This window comes from Choloepus didactylus, chromosome 9 (assembly GCF_015220235.1).
Source record: "Choloepus didactylus isolate mChoDid1 chromosome 9, mChoDid1.pri, whole genome shotgun sequence".
In the NCBI taxonomy this organism is placed as follows: Eukaryota; Metazoa; Chordata; class Mammalia; order Pilosa; family Megalonychidae; genus Choloepus; species Choloepus didactylus.
Genome location: NC_051315.1, coordinates 82460085 through 82476034, shown reverse-complemented (window position 1 = coordinate 82476034; position 15950 = coordinate 82460085). Strand labels below are relative to the sequence as shown.

At 37.4% G+C, this 15950-nt stretch overlaps 1 long non-coding RNA gene across 4 annotated transcripts; it reads right to left on the bottom strand.

Moving 5' to 3' along the window:
* Nucleotides 1-625: 625 nt before the first annotated feature.
* Nucleotides 626-15370, bottom strand: LOC119544625. Of its 4 annotated transcripts, none has more exons than XR_005218889.1 (7): nt 15188-15370; nt 13365-13443; nt 12456-12494; nt 7272-7359; nt 2896-3130; nt 2432-2780; nt 626-789 (listed from the first exon to the last, which is right to left on the bottom strand). It is a non-coding gene; the product is annotated as an uncharacterized LOC119544625 (long non-coding RNA). The 4 variants fall into 4 exon arrangements; XR_005218888.1 differs by having other exon boundaries at nt 2896-3139; nt 15188-15369; XR_005218891.1 differs by lacking the exon at nt 7272-7359 and having other exon boundaries at nt 2896-3139; nt 15188-15369.
* Nucleotides 15371-15950: the final 580 nt, after the last annotated feature.

Below are 15950 nucleotides of genomic sequence, written 5' to 3'. Positions count from 1 at the left end.
AAACATGGTTATTAATCCCGATTTCTTTCTCTGCTTCCTCATCCTCATTCCTCTCTCACGTACTCACAATTTAATATCAGCATCCCTGCAGTCATACAGTTTGAGAGAGAAGACTATGATCTTAATCTGGTCTTTGCCACAGGGCCATACCTTTGAGACATTTTTTATCTTATTTTCTTTTGTTAAGAGTCTAGAAACAGCTTTTCCAACTCTTTGATGCTCCAAATTTCTACTCTCTCTATTTCTTTTTATTTCTGCTTGAAAATCATCCCACTATTTACTGACTCAATTTTTTCTTCTAATACCTTCCTAATCAAAGCCAGTAACAACCAACACATATCACAAAATTCTATTTTCCAATCTCATCCCCTAGAGCGACAGGCTCAGAAAGCACTTGGTCTGCCTCCAGGCTATCTCCAGTGACAGTTTAAATAAATATTTTACCTCTATATAACATGGGTCACTATCTTCCTCTTCTCTGATACTAGTTTCCTCACTACCTGATGCCAACGCTATGTATTTCAGGTTTTTATTAGGTAGAAGTACCTCATGTCTAATATCAGTATTGATATTGGTCAAGATTATCCTAGTCACTAAAATTAAGAAATCCCCAAACCTCAGTAGCTAAACATAATAGAATTTTATTTCTCACTCACATAAGACAAATACAGAGGCCCTTACAGAAGCAGTAGGAATTAAGTGTACTCTGTTACTCAATCCTTCAGGAACAGCCTGATGATGTTCTGCAGTCTTCAATACATGCCTTCCAGGCTCACCATTGACCTAGAGCTAGCACAGAGAGAAGAGAGAAAGGTGAGTATTGAGAGGCAATTATAGGCCAGTCCCAGAAGTAGTACACATCATTTTATCACCCTGCCCACATTCCTTTGGGAAGAATTCATTTTTGTGACTACTCCTAACTGCAAGGGAGACAGAGAAATAATGTCTATCTCTTTGACCAGAAGGAAAATCAAACAAGCTGGACAATCAGCTAGCCAGTCTCTGCCGTGGCATCTTGTAAAATGTTCTGCCTTTTCTTAATAATTCCAGTTCTAAAGACCATCACTAAGAAAATATTCTGAAATACAAAGAAATAATTTAAAGTCATGGAAATAAGAACATTGGAGTCAATTTATGCAATGACATTTTATACAGCAATTAAAATGATTATCAAAATGTTTAATCACATAGGATAATGTTTCTGATATAGTTTTAAGAAAAAGAGTAGGATTTAAATTTGTAAATAAAATATGCCATTTGCATATGTATACTTTTTTTAAAGAGAGTGGTAAAATTACTGAAGAGAAACATGCCAAAATGATAGTACTGGGTGGCGGGATTATAATTGATCACTTTTTTTATGATTCTTACTATCCAAATTGCCCCACTATGTAATACTTTTATAATGAGCAATAAACATTCTTCTAAAACATAATAAATTCATAGCCATATCTATGTCTTCTAGTATTCTAACCACTTCAAATGTTAATATCTTTAATATGGAATTCAGGAAAATAACATAAAAAATAAGGTAGTGTATCTTTATTTTTATTATTTTTAAAATATAAGAAGTCAATATAATCATCATTTAATTGCAAAATCCAGAAAAATACTTTAAGATGGATAAGCCTAATACAATTTCTTCAGAGATAACAATTGTAAGAATGCAAATCTTACTTTTATTTCCCTACCTACAGGTCTCCTTCTTTTTGCTATTTCATTCACAAAAATGTCCAAATCTATTTCTGAAAAATTTATCTTTTAATGCTGCCCCAACTTGTGTCTCTTTCCTTCCCACTCTCTTTTTGCCTCCCTCTCCCTTTCTCTATGATACTATCATATACAGCCCGTAAGGTACATTTCATCTAACCACAGGCAGATGGTGTTTATCATTCATCAAGGTTTTTGGTAGAGGCTTATGTTGTGTAAGTCTACCTTCTTCTGTATTAAGGGGTAGACAGACAAAAAAGACATACACCAAAAATACCAGATAGATTCATTACCACACTGTTGATTTCTCAGAGTATAGAGTAGAGGTGGCCACGTCTCATGAACAGTTTCTATCAACACTTACCTACTCAATTGCAGGCTTTTCATAATTAGGTATTCCCAAATCTCAATTACTTACCTGAAATGAAGCTATTATTCTTACATATGTGGCAGTACTGCAAATCTATGGATGGTCAATATTTAAGTTACAGACTGTTGAGTTTTCTGTTTACATTTGAGTATTATTTTTATATCGGAATGAATAAGACCTGCCTTTCTTAGCCATTTAGAGACAGGACTGCTCCTATGAATTTTTGGTAAATTAACCTCCATAAGTCATTGTATTAGCCAGGGTTCTCAAAAGAAGCAGGACTGACTATATATATACACACATATATATATAAACATTATGATATTTATTATAGGAATTGGCTCATGTTACCATGGGGATTGGCAAATCCAAATTCCTTAGGGCAGGTCACAAGCTGGGTACTCTGATGAAGGTTTTGATGAATTCCCCAGGAGAAGCTGGCTGGCTTAAGTAGAAATACAAATTCTTCTTTCTGATTGCTGAAATCATCAGTTCTCCCTTTAGGGACTTCAGTTGATTGGATAAGACCTTTCTGGTTGCTGAAGGCAATCTCCTTTGTTGATTGTAGATGTAATCAGTTATAGACGCAATCAACTGACTAATCTTCTAAATCTACAAAATCTTCTCAGAGGAACAATCAGGCCACTACTTGCTCGATCAAACAACTGGACGCCATAACTCTTTTGTTTTGCTAAAGCTGCTGCAATGCAATACAACAGAAATAGGTTGGGTTTTACAATGGGGATTTATTAACTTACTGTTTACAGTTCTTAGGATATGAAAATGTCCAAAATAAGGCATCAACAGGATGATACCTGGACTCTGAAGAAAGGCTGCTGGCATCTGCAGCATCTGTCACATGGGAAGGCACATGGCTGGCGTCTGTGGGTCCTTTGCTCCTGGGTTTCCTTGCCTTTAGCTCTGGTCCCAGTGGGTCCTCTCTTAGCTCCTCTGGGGTTTTCTCTCTCTTCTCTTCCGGGAGCTTTTTCTCTCAGCTCTCTGCAAACATCTCTGGGTGTTTCTCTCTGAGTGCTCTCTCCTCTTTCTGTCCTTTACTCTCTCATAAAGGATTATAGAAAAATAGATTTAAGACCCAACTTGAATGGGCGGGGTCACATCTCAATTGAAACAACCTAATCAAAAGCTCCCACTCACAACAGATCTGTACCCACAGGAATAAATTAACAGAACATGGCATTTTCTGGGGTACATAATAGCTTCAAACCAGCACAATAACCTAGCCAAGTTGACACATGAAGTTAACCATCACACTCATTATCTGCGTTCCCAGCCAAATGTGCTCCCCTGGGAATTCATCATTATATACAAAAAGCCTTATGAAAAGAAATCAAGGTATAATGTGAAGCATGGTGTGGTCATGCTTTCCTTAAAAGAGAAAATAGTTTATCCTTAAGGTTTTTTTTTTTTTTTTCTGAATTCATACCCTTCTGCTTCCTTACTCTCACTCTGGTATTTGTACAGATTGTTTTCATTATAAGGTTTACTTGTGGTTTCATTCTATTTCAGAAAGAGGAAGGCAAAACTTTTGAATCCAATATCTTATTAAATTCCTTTACGATTATTTCCATTTATGAATATATTTTTATCTGTTTTCTAACAATGCTTAATGTGCAGTGCTTAATGTAACTATGAATGGTAAGAGCTGTGTGGAGCTACTAGCGCATTTCTGGAATCTAATCTTTTATATTTTTGCTAGGGATTATGCAGAAACTTATAAATATTATTAACTTTGGATTTACCCCATCTTTTCTTTATCTCATATTAAAATATAATCAAAATCGTCCTGTTTCCATTTGGTTGCAAATCCCCTTCTTAAAGCACCTATTCAAAAGTCTCCCTAAATTTAATTTTCTCTGTCTTTCTTATTATATTAAATCCTGATATCTGAAAATTGAACCATATAGTAGTATTACCATGTTCCTTTAAAAATACAGATCAAATCTATTCTTCCCGTGTTTTTGTATTATAAATGTGTTTTTTAAATCCTTGACAGGTTGCAATTAGATTTCTGGTATGCCATTGTATTATACAGTAAATACCATTATTATGGTAGAAATAATTCACTTTGTTTACTGTACTGTTCAGATAGTCTGCTGAGATGCTTCTGATATCAAATGTCATTCCCATTCTTTAATTATAATATTTAATCTTTCCTGGTTTACCGTTCTTTCAGTAGATTATTTTTATTCTAAAATTCAGAAATTGTCTGCGTTTAATAATGCTTAGAATCAAAAATTATTATATTCCATTGCTTTTTTTTCCTATAGAAGAGTGGGAGTAATTTTGCTCTTCCAAAACCCTTTGACCTATAACATACTGGAGCATTCTGTGGAAAAACAATTCAGTTAAATGCATTTCTGAGAGAAGTTGTTAATTTCATTCCAACATTAAAAGTCTCACAAAGACAGGGAGCTTCCTTGTCTAGGGCTATTGTTTTTACACACAGTGTAAGATGAGGCCATAATCTTTATACCATAAGCAAAACCTGAAGCATGTATATAATATGCTTGATAATAAGGTGAGCTTGTAAGCCCTGTGAGAGCAGGAACAGTGGCTATCAGGCTTCTCATTAAATCTCTGAGACATATCACAATACACTGGCACACAGTAGGAGTTCATTAAATATTGATTGAATATTGGATCTTGAGTTCAGTTTTTGTCCCTCTTTCTGTGTGCATGGTTATAGCTTTAGTTAAGGTTCAGTTCAATTTAAGAAAGTGTGTCAGAATGAGTGATGTAGTGTAGTGGGAGAAGATGGACTCCACAGTTTGGACTGGAGCTAACTATGGTTCTGTTCCTGCTGGTTTTTGGGTTTGGGCCAAGTTTTTCTATCCCTCTTAAATCAATTTGCTTTGTCTGTGTAATAGTAAAAATAATGCCTACCTCCCAAATTTGTTATAAGAATTAAAAGTGCCTAGTATGTAATCTGATTTGGGCATTTGTTATTATTAGTTCTGGGGGTAAGCATTGGTAGCTTCATGTATCTTTCAGTGATTGCTACATAACAAACAATCACAGCATCTCAATGGCACAATAAACTCTTCTGTCTCTCTGCAGATCCCCTGGCGTGGCTCTGCTAATCTTGGCTGGGTGACTCTGAGCTACAGGTTGAACCCAGGTCTGCTCCATGTGTCTCTGTCGTCTTTGACCTGGAGGGCCACCTAGGGCATGTTATTCTCATGGTGTCAGCAGAAGTGTAAGAGGGCAAGCCCCACTGTACAAGCACATTTCAAGCCCCTCCTTGTGTCATGCATATTAGCATATATCAGCTAAAGCATGTCCCATGACTAGCCCAAAGTCATAGGGTGGGGAAGCGCATACCTCACATAGGGCAGGGGAAAGTTGGGGAGAGAAAGTGAATGTTTTTAAGAAAGTGAATGTTTTTGAATAATAATCCAATCTAACATGCCTTCAATAACTAGAGGTGAAAGCCATAGGTCTCTTCTCCCATGGCTTCCAGGTAGAATTGTACGATGTAAGTAAGCCTGAGATGGAACTCTGCCACACATACAGGGAAGTAGACAAAAAGCAGCTGTAAAAGCTGTTCTGTAAGCTCAACAAATTCCCAGCTGTCTACCCTTTTAGGTGCTCTGATGGCTCTTTGAATGAAAGGTTTATTCTAGTGGTAGGATTTACCTAACTTTTTAATATGAATCACATGACAAAAATCTTCCAAATCTGATCCTACCGTTCAGAGTCATGAATCAAGGGGTGTGATTCTGAAGTCTATAAATTATTAGATTGCAGGATTCTTATATTCTGTGCATGCAAGGGCAGGCAAGCTTGTACAATATTTTCAGCCAAAACACATGTCTCTATCATCACTGATTTTATCAATAAAAAACAATTTCTAATAAATATATCCATATTTTTAATAGCATAAGAATTAGCGCTATCTCTGGTGTTGATCAGAAACAAAGAAGACAGCTAGCTGAAGTGTTGGAGCAGCATTGCTGGAGTGTGGACCTCTGATTGGCATCTGCTGATGCTGGCTAAGCACGCCTGCAGGGTATTCCTAATCAGGGTACACTAAATGGTAACTAACCACCCTTGGATGTACACTGAAACTAAAATACATATAAATCACTGTCTATGTTGAAATATTTTAAAGTAAATTCCAACAGCACAATACTAGTAGATGTTTAAAAAAAAAAAGTTTATCAAGTGATTTCAATACCAGCCATTCTATGCTCAAAATTTTAAGTCTGCATTAGGCTGTGTCTCTGTGATTCCGAACACATTTAAATGTGAAATAATCATTTCTTGTTTGGCCTAAGCATTTCCAAAACATCATGTTGATCTTCAAGTTGCACTGAATTAATTCTTTTAGGTCTTTCTTGGTCATAAAACCAAGGCTGTAAAATTAGGCTAAAAGTGAATGAAAGTGACAATTTAAAAATCATATGACAATTCATGACCCTCTGATTTTATTCAGTGTTCACTTAAGAACAAAGCAATCAAAATAACATTAAAAGTCTTTATTCTTAAGTCTTTTAACAAAATACACTGAGGTGAGGAAAAATAAATCTCTCTTAGGAACACTCTACAGGATGTCTGGTTGTTTTCCCTAGTTCCTCTAGGTAGAGCGAGGTGTGAAAGCCCCTGAAGATCGCTGCCATCTGAAACTTCAGATGCATAACTGTCCCTGATTATATATTATTTTAAAACAGGAAAGGAAGATGGCAGCTGTCTTTAAATATTTGAGAGCTTGTCAGGCAAAAGAGGGAGAAAAGTCATTCCATGTATCCCAGAGGACAGAACCAGGATCCATCAAGTCTGATGGTTGGCATTTTTGGCTTAATGTGAAGTAACACATGGTAACCATTGGAACAGAATGAAATGGTAAATATCGTCTTAAGTGGAGGTGAGCCAAGCAGCAGCTGGTGACCACTGTCTACCATAAGGTTGAGGGAACAGAATTAGGTTACCTTGAAGGAAATTTTGATAGTAAGATTATGAGTTCATGATTACAAGAGTCGAGTCTTCTCACTGGGTTTGTAACCTCCCCTTGGCCTGTTTCCTCCTCCTTATATGCCTCCCTTCTTCCCATCTGGGCTCCCCATTCTGACTAGGAGCCCCTTCCAATGTTCAATCTCAGACCTAACTCAGATTTGGGAAGCCAAGTGATACTGACTTGATTTCAAGAGAAATCTCAATTCCAAATAATTACCTTTCAGTTCTAACATAAATTTCTTTCGCAGGATAATTCCAACAGAAAGTTGCAGCAAGTTTCCTGTTTTTACTTAGTCTTTTAATTCCTTCACGAGAAATAGGGAGAAATTAAGATTTAGCCAAAGTTGTATGTTAAGTGAGTAGCTAGCATTTCACATTCTTTGCTTGTAGTCTTACCCCAAACTGACACATTTCCCTCATTTATGAAAGCCATTTTCTCTTCCATATGCAAATTTTACTCTTAGAAACATAAAATGTTTCAAGTAGAGAATTTTACCTTTAATTCACATTTACAATACTTTCATGTTCTCTCTTCAATAAATTCTTTCCATTTTTTTGCAATAAAATTGGACACCTTCAAAAGTACCAACTCAATGGTGACTTGATATACAGAACCAACAACACAGTTAAATGACTAGAACTGATCCCGTGTAGTTTCTAAACCAATGAAATATCGTTGTAACTCCCTCAAATAACAGGATTTAGTAAGTGGAATTTTGAAAGCTATTATTTTTCCAGTACTATTACTTGAATTATCAAGTATACTATTTATTTATAAAAGCAAATATCAAATAGGAATTATGCATTAATCCTCCAATTTTTAACTATCAGTTACTTAAGTACCAGAAAGTCTCTTTCTCCTCATATATATACATGACTAAACAACTGGTTTCAGGTGGATGACTGTTGTCAGGTTACAGATGACATATAAATATCTATAACATATATAAATATATATAACATATACTGCATATATATGTATTTGTGAAACTCCCTAGAATATAGTTGATCCTCATTATTCAGATTCTGCATTTGCAAATTTGCCTACTCACTAAAATTTATTTGTAGCACCCAACACTCAGAGCAATGAAAAATTTGAGTTGCCTGACCCACGTGTTCTAAGCTGAGGTCAAAGAAGGCAACACTCTGTCTTCTTATTTCAGCTCTCATGCTATAAACAAGTGTCCTTTTCATTTATGTTTAGTTTCATGTTTTTCACATTTTTGTGCTTCTCCTTTATTTTGTTGTTTAAAATGGTCCCCAGGCATAGTACTGGACTACTTTCCGGTGTTCCTACGCAGTAGAAGGCTGTGATGTGCCTTACAGAGAAAATACATGTGTTAGATAAGCTTTGTTCAGGCATGAGTTACAATGCTTTTGGCTCTGAGTTCAGTGTTAATTAATTAAAACCATATATTTAAATAAGGGCCTGTAAACAGAAATACACATAAAACAAGGCTATGTATTGATCAGTTGACAAAAATGTTGTGACCAGAAGCTTGCAAAAACCTAACTCCCTATTTCCCCATATTTCCCCTAATCCCTCTATTTCCTGACATTTCCTAATTCAGTGTTTGTGATGACTTTATAGAGCATAATTACTGTGAATGACAAGACTCAACTGTACATTCATTCATCTTACTAAGCCTACTGTGTATATAGCCCCACAATCCACTGATAGTGTGTACATTTTAATTCTAGAAACTTCTCTCAGAGGATCCAATCCCTCCAATCAGAGAAGTCATTCAATTCCCATATTTTATGCAGTGTCTAAACAACTGGTTTCAGGTGGATGACTGTCATCAGGTTACAGGTGAAAAGACCACTCAGTTCATCCCTTTACCCAAGTTCTCTGTATCTGCACTTTCCTTGGATCCTGGGGAGCATATTGCTCACAGTCCTTGCAGAGATTTGGACCCAGAGACTTAAGGATTTTGTTGCAAACTTACCCAAACCAATGTGTTCATTTGACAAATGCCTAAGACTCTTAGTCCATGTCAAGGGTTTCCAACTTCCCCAAAACCTCCTCAACAGCTGGTAGGCAAAGATGAAAGTCAGTCTTTGACCAAATTCTGACAAATATTTACACATTTATTATCAAGGAGACACAAAAATAGTCAACCTGATCTGGTAAGTTTGGGGAAGTTCAACTCTCTCCTCAGACATGTCAAGAAAACTTTGTGTAAAAGATTCACTGCCTGGTGGATGCCACAGTATTCTGAAGTGGGGAACAGACAACATTCTGATCAGACAACAGTGCTCTCTGAAGTGTGGGACCCAGGCACAAGGCCTGCTCTAAAGAAATTGGGTGTCTGGGCGTGCCAGGCTCCCATAAGTTTTTGTGTAAGGATGGTGGGACATGACAGTCAATAGAACACCATTAATTCTACCAATGAAAAAGTATTTTCTATATCTCTCAAGCTAATGAACAAGCCCTCAGGTGCAGATTTCCACATCAATATTTGGAGTGATCCATACTTCATGCCTGAAGTGTGGATTCCTGATCAGGAGACTTCAAATGCTAACTAGCTGCTGCTAGGATGTAAATTAAAATTAATTTCGTTCATACAGTATACTGTTTATCCTGAGGTATGTTTAAAGTAAAATTTTACAAGTATGATATAATAATATAAGATCCCAACTCAAGAATGGCTGGAGGCTTTTATCTGTTTTCATGACTGCTAATTGAACAATACTGGCAGCATGAAATATCAAGACCGGGTTAACCTGAGGACATTATGCTGAGTGAAATAAGCCAGAAATGAAAGGACAAATATTGTAAGTCCTCACTAATATAAACTAATTATATTGAGAAAATACCGACAATTGAATTTGAGAGCATAGGTTACTCAGGGATAGAGCAGGGCAGAGATTGGGCAACAACAATGCAGGAGCGCAGAATGTTCAATAAGGCTCATTGTAAAGGTTCCTAGATTGCAAGCTCTTATAGCAGTCACATCTATTCATGAGTTTTTACTGTTGTGTAAGAGATGTTTACCCGATACAAAATTTATATTCTCTGTAGCACGCTATCTAATTTGACCCGTATTGTCAGTTTACTTAAAAAACATAATTACATGGAACCTAGAATAGGGAATGAGATCTTGTTATTCTGTACAGCTTAAGGTAATACCCCAATACATCCCAGAGTACTTTGATCAGAAAATAAAAAAATTATATGCATTGTCCCCTTTAGGGACTGGGAAAAAAATGTGGATATATTAAACTTCCCCACCTGGGGAATTCCTGACACTCTCACAAGCATTAGGGACTCCCAATTCAATAAGTCAAGCCCTTGACCTTGGGGCTTGTCCTTATGAAACTTATTCCTGCAAAGGAGAAGCTAAACCTACTTATAATTATGCCTAAGAGTCACCCCTAAAAAATCTCTTTTGTTGCTCAGATTTGGCCTCTCTCTCAGCCAACTCTACAAGTAAACTCACCACCCACCCCCCTGTATTAGACATGACTCCCAGGATGAGCCTGGCCCTGGCATCATAGGATGAGAATGACTTCTTGACCAAAAGGTGGAAAAGGAATTAAACAAAATAAAGTTTCAGTGGCTAAGAGATTTCAGAGTTGAGAGGTCATTCTGGAGGTTATTCTTATGCATTACATAAATATTCCTTTTTAGTTTTGAGTGTATTAGAATAGCGAGAAGGAAATACCTGAATCTGTTTAACTATAACCCAGTAGACTTGATTCTTGGTGATGATTGTATAACTCTTTAGCTTTTATTGTGTGACTGTGTGATTGTGAAAACCTAGTGACTGACACTCCTTTTATCCATTGTATGGGGAGATGAGTAATAAAATAGAGACAAAAATATATATAAATAATAGGGAGAAGGAATATGGGATATTTTGGGTGTTCCTTTCTATTTTTATTTTTTTCTTTATTTTTGGAGAAATGAAAATGTTCTAAAATTGATTGTGGCAATGAATGCATGACTATAAGATGATACTGTGAGCCACTGATTGTATATTTGGATGGATTCTATGGTATGTGAATATATCTCAATAAAATTGCATTAAAAAAAAGTTTCACCTGTTTAAAGAAAAAAAAAGACTGGTTCATAGGAAGCAAAATGGTAAAGTCGAGTTCCACTTCCTCTCTCTCCCACCTCAAACTCTGTGTCCAAAACTAAATGACCAAGATGCATCTCCTCAGATGTTCCCTCTCTAGGTATCTGCCACCACCTTCTTCCCCTCTGTCCAGGCCAGGGACTTGAGATCCATCCTCACTAGCACTTTTCAGTCAAACAAATCAATATAATCAGTTGGTCAGTGTAGTGGGTTGAATGATGGACCTCAAAAAGATATGTCCACATCCTAACCCTGGAATCTGTGAAAGTGACCCTATGTAGAAAAAGGGTCTTTGCAGACATAATCAAGTTTAGGATCTTGAAATGATATTGTCTTGTATTATCCAGGTGGGCCCCAAATCCAATGTCAAGTATCCTTAAGAGAGAAAGGCAGAGGGAAATTTGGCATAGACAGAGAAGGGAGAAGGAGGAGAAAGCCACATGAAGAGGAGGCAGAGACTGGGGTTATTGAGCCACAAGCCAAGGAACTCCTGGAGCTGTCAGAAACCAGAAGAAGCAAAGCAGGGCTCTCCTCTGGAGGCTTCGGAGAGAACACGGCCCTGCTGACACCTTGATTTTTGGACTTCTGGGCTCCAGAACTGCGAGAAAATAACTTTCTGTCTTTTTAAACCAAGTAACAAGCAAATTATTATGGCAATGCTGGGAAACTAATACAGTCACCAAATCCTCCTGAAACTACCTTTTGAATATCTTTTGAATCCATCCCTTTGTCTCTATCTCACGCCACTGACATAATTCAGACCACCATTGATTTCCACAGATGTTTTGAGGGACAGGAAAAGAGGTTGGTAGATAGCGGCAGAGGCAAACTTCTAACCTCAGTTTTGTTGGGGGCTGGTCTTCTAAACCTACGCTTTGTATCCACTATCTGCCCATGCTGACTGCTCCCAGAAATGGGAAATGGCATCATAACTGATTATCAACATCAACTGACCTCTTAACACACCTTGGCAGTCAGGCAGGCCATGCAGCAGAAATACATGCAGATTAATTTTACCTGAGCTTGAGAGACTACAGATTTTCCCATCTGTCCATTGAAGAGGGAAAAAAATGGCTTCTCTTTCACTAAGTATTTCTGATATTGCTGCAGTGTGCTGGGAAACAGAGACCTCTTATGAATCTAAATATTTCTCCCTTCTCCTTAAATTTAGGAAAAGCTACAGCAGAAAAAGAACTCTAGTGGGATTAACCAGATTAAACCCTGAGCTGACTGATTGGAAGGAGACTTCAGCAAAAGCTTCAGGGCAGGTACAGCAATGTCTCCAGGTGTAACATTGATAAATAGTTGTTTAGTACCTAGAGGACTGTTTTCCAAATTCTTCTGAGCTTTAAAGCCTGCAAAAAAAAAAAAAATTATCACTCCAGTGAGGTGGGCACTCATGGACAGATGTTCCAGCAACTATACCACCTTGCTAAATCTAGAGATTCCAATCTCCTGGGGCTAATTAAGCTATTGATTCCCAAGAACCATTTGGCTTCAGGCAAACTATCTGCTCTCAGACTGAAATCTATTCTAGAGTGAATATTGCAGTATGTTTTCCCATTGGCATAATGCAATTTCAACAGCATTTATTTACCACATAGGTATTTAACAAATACCATATTAATGGGTTACTGATTACTAATTATAGGCAACAGTGCCAAGAATGGAATTCTTAAACCTTCCCCAAGCATCAGAATACTTTTTCAGAATTTCTCTTTGCAGCTGTTTCCTCATTTTTAGATTCCAGCATTTCATCTCTTTTTTCTCAATATGATACATCTCCATCCAGACACTATAATAATAAGACCAAAAACATCACATCATATCAAACTTGGAGGGAGGCGGTGAGAAAATCTGGGGGATCTTTCTATTTGAAGCTTCTTGTGTTTCTCATTAACCAAGAACAGAAATCACAGTGAATGCTTCCATCATAACATATACAAGAAATAGTTAACTGGATGTAAAGAGACAATTTTTATTGTATTTATTTTTGACTGGGTATAGAAATAGGCCATCAAGGAGCATGTATATGTCTATAAATGCAGATATACATTTTGGCAAAATAAAATCATATTGTCATAGAAGTGTGACCATAAAGTACTGAGATTAATATCCTTGTCAGGCTTGAGGAAAATCATTTGTCATATTGTATATGTCTGTATTGTATAATTGTGTTTCAACTGTAGCCACGCATATCATCCCACTGAAATAGCTGAACTCACCTGCACATTGGAGTTCCTTCTCAATTCAGCATTCACCCAGTTAGCTTTATGACGCTCATAAATGCTCCAAAGCCTCAAGCTGCATGAGTACAATGGACATGTCGACAAATAGGTAGATGTACGGTAACAGGGCATGACAAAAACAGCCAGCCTAATTGAGAAGGCAGCCACCACACTCCATCCTGGAGATTGGATTTCAATTGCACTAGAAATGTTTTCTTGTCAAAAGGAAAAAGACGAAGTCCAAAAGTTCTATCACCTGTGTGTCTGACACCTGCATGTCTGACATTCCTTTACCATTTATGGACCAGGCACTTCATACACATTAGCTCTAATTCCTACAGCCACTCACAACTGTGCACATTATCATCACTACCATTTTACAGATGAGGAAACAGACTCAGAAGGGCAAAATGATGCACCTAAAGGCCCACAAGTGATAAGGTGGTGAACCCAGATTAGAACTTCGGTCTGTTTCACCAGGCCCAAGCTCTTCACCTTGTGACCCAACAATAAAGCCCTTCATGTCACAAGTAATGTTAAAATGCAAATGTAAAAAGCACAGGATATTTAAGGCGCAGACTCTGTGTAACTTTCACTATAGATCTAACAAGGAGAGCAATGGAATGCCCACACCTGGTAAAAGTGGAGAGGAAGAGGTTCCAAAGACTAAGAAGTGAGTCTGAGAACCTAGGAACACAGTGTTCTGCCCAAGAAAGCTTTTGCGTTCTCAAAGCCTTCTCTTATTTTGTCTTGTTGACTGAGGCAAATGTCTCCTTTCTTTCTAGGGTGTCACAGGTAGCAAGCACATTTGAGTTACCCAATCTAGCATGAATATTAGGAATATGCCCAAACTATCAAAAATAGATTTAATTTACCTGACAGACTGAATTGTACCCATCTCCCCTTTTCTTTCAACTGATCTGTTACTGCTTACTTTTCCGTAATCTTGATAGCCCTCCTTCACTAACTCTTGTGCTATAGAAGCAACATACTCAGCTCCAGATATCAAGTTGGGGTTCAGGCCTTTCCAACCGAGTTCAAAGTTTCAGAGTTTGGAGGAGGCAACCCAGAGGGCACTGAAATTAAAATAACCAAAGGGAAAAATATACCAAGTTAGGCTTTGTGGCTTCCTCCCTCAAGTGAAATAGGTAAGGTGTGAGAAGATTACTTGAATGACCTTCTGTTGTTATTGCTCCAAAAGGTCAAAGTTTCTCCAACTGTGGTTAAATTTTCAGTATTCTTTGCCTCTGCATGTTCTGCTCAGCCCTGGGTATCTCTATGATTTTGAGAAGGTCACCAAGAGAAAGTGCCAACTCACAAAATTAGGGACAAAAGCCAATAAATGAGAACACCTTTGAAAAGGTTGCATTGAAATGTACTGAAGTCAAGAAATTTCCCTGGGGGGTCCTGGCTTTTTATTGAAGTAGAATAATCCCCCCACACTATGGTTGCCTCCATTTGTTGCTTTTCATATTGGTAATTTGATAACAACAACAACAGAAAAAAAAATGAGAAAGGAAGGTAGAATGGAGGAACAAAGAAGAAAGGAAGGAAAAAAAGATAGGAAGAGAGAGAGAGTTGCAGGAAGGGAGAGAGGAAGAAAACTGGTAAAATAAAATGGCTACCAGCAATGGGTGCTGTCTGGAGTGACCCCTTTCTGAGAAATGACTGGGACTTTCCAAAAAATGAAACAATTGATTACAGGGATGTCAGAGAACTTACAAAAATGCAGTTTAAGTAACACTTAGATACTTAGTAATAAGCCAATTTCAGTACAGTAGAGATAGCCTATCAGAAAGAGGTAAGTAGATTATACTAACCTATGTACATCCATTCCCCATTGTGTAAGATGCTCCTGTGTAACAGGAAACTTAAATGTCAGCCGATCATTGGAACTTCCCACTTGGAAATTCTCTAAGTGTCATTATAAGGAGCTGTGGCCAGACGGTTATTGAGTCTCTCACGCCAGCTTCCTCAATTTGAGCTCTCCCTGCGTAAGCAGTTTCTCTTTCAATCAACCCTTTTAATACGTTAATTTGTATGAGGTAAATGGTTTCTTCTGACGAAAGTAATACGCCTGAAAGGAAGGATTTGCTATCAGCGCCCTCTTCTGGAAATGGTTGGGAATAGCTCAGAATCCCATACCTGCGGCGTTCTCGTTCATTAGGAAGCAAAGTGATTCATGCTTCCAGGCCCGGCTTACACATGTCTGATGTTATTTGGTGTTGGCAGATGTAGTGGAAGGAGTCCTGAACTTAAAATTTTTAAATGTGAATTTACCTTCAGCCTTTGCTCCTACCTTCAGGGACCTTGGACAAATGATTTAAATCGTTTGGCTCTGTATCTTAATTATACTACACCACACATCTGGATTAGAATCACCAGAGATAATTGTTTAAAATACAGAATCCTGGGGCCTACCCTATCATAGGAATCGAATGGCTAGAGGTATGAATCTGAATTTTAAATAATCTCCAAAGAAACTCTTAAGCAGTGTTCTGGCTTCAGTTTTCTCATCTGTATAATGAATTTCTTAGACAAAGTGATCTACAGCTCTAACACTTTATGATTTTATTTTATTTT